The sequence below is a fragment of the Seriola lalandi genome, unplaced genomic scaffold (assembly GCF_002814215.2).
Source record: "Seriola lalandi dorsalis isolate HSWRI2012SDOR001 ecotype SW California unplaced genomic scaffold, Sedor1 jcf7180002046669, whole genome shotgun sequence".
Classification (NCBI taxonomy): Eukaryota; Metazoa; Chordata; class Actinopteri; order Carangiformes; family Carangidae; genus Seriola; species Seriola lalandi.
Genome location: NW_019517233.1, coordinates 1 through 1509, shown reverse-complemented (window position 1 = coordinate 1509; position 1509 = coordinate 1). Strand labels below are relative to the sequence as shown.

The 1509-nt window shown below is 40.7% G+C and overlaps 1 long non-coding RNA gene across 1 annotated transcript; it reads right to left on the bottom strand.

The window, feature by feature from the left end:
- Positions 1–6: 6 nt before the first annotated feature.
- LOC111648724 (uncharacterized) lies at positions 7–1509 on the bottom strand. Its single transcript, XR_002760197.2, has 3 exons — positions 1422–1509; positions 623–736; positions 7–522 (listed from the first exon to the last, which is right to left on the bottom strand). It is a non-coding gene; the product is annotated as an uncharacterized LOC111648724 (long non-coding RNA).

Below are 1509 nucleotides of genomic sequence, written 5' to 3'. Positions count from 1 at the left end.
AGTATTGGCCGAGCAATCAGTCAAGATTTTTTTAAGACTCAAATATCAATGAAAAAGTACTGACCTCAAAAATGTAGTATTGGTTGGGCCTCCCTTTGAACAGCGGCGTGTCTCTCTAGAAAGCTGGTCCTGGTTATTCCCAGTTATAGAAGTAGAATTTTTTTTTTAGAGTGAAAGTTGCTAAACTCCACAATGTTTATACCAAAAACTACTGTTCTATATGAAATATATGGCACTAAAACCTTGTTCTATTATTCTTTCTATTGACTTACTGGACAAAGAAATCTTAACTGATTGACTAGCATTACACGCACACCCAAACCATTCAATTACTACAACCTCTCTTGCACACTTTGCTACCGGACCATTTGTCATTTGAATCTAGAAACTACGAAACGTTGTCATGTCCTTGGGCTCTTTGCTCGGGACGCACCAGTCGTCGGCCTCATGCATCGTCTTGTAGTGTTTCCACGCTGACTTGTTGTACACAGGAAGCCTCTCGATAGACTCTGTGGAGAGTGCCTATCAGAAAAATTGAGAGAAAGTTGAAAACACGTGCACCCATTCTGCCTTTCTTTGGAGAGATTTGTTTGTATGTGTAAAAAAAAAAAAACTCAATTACCCGAATGTAGATCACGGCATCAGTTCCATAACCCTCCAGAGAGTACAGCTTCAGGTCTCCTTGAAAGTACCGCGCATACAGTCGAGAGATGGGCAGGCCATACCCGTAACCAGCCTGCACAAAAACAAAGCAGAGTTCACCTCTCCAGCCTTGACAGAACCCAGATATGAGCCCCACAATCCAAAACAACAGCTGTGTCAGCTGTGTATGGTAAAGAGCAAATACTACGACAGTCATATTTGTAAGAGTGAAATCAGTCTGGCACTAGAACAAACTGACAATACAAATTGTAGATGCATTGAACAGGAGGCAGAAGCATCAGAAGCTCAAGGGTTACTACATTGACCTGTTGAGTTGAGACTGTTTTGTCATCTAATTGTACAATCATGTCAGTAAAGGGAAAAGATTTTGGTTACAAAATTTGTTGTGAGGGCGGAGGGTAAGGGTGGGCTGGCTGAAGTCAGTATTACTATAATGAGAAGAATTCTGGTCTGTTATTGACATGATGATAACACCCACCGTCACGTCACACTTTCAGCAAATGTTCATTATGTCATTTCATTTCAGGTTCGAGATGTGCTCTTTTACAAATGTCTAAATTTTAAAAGGTTAACGGGGAAGGTTTGCCCACAATTTCTCTGCCCGCTTTAACCGCCAAAAAACTTTTAACTTTTAAAAAAATGAATTCTGTATTCACTGCTGTTGACTGAGTTAAAAATAAAGCACTAAAATAACCACAAAACCACAGAACATGGAATAGACCCACAGTTAACGGCTTAAAGGCTTTTACAACACTCACCGTGTGACTGCTTCACTGACTCCACGTCTGCAGCTAAGGGGAAAAGTGTTTGACTGTTCACATCCATCCACATTAGGAATACTGACCA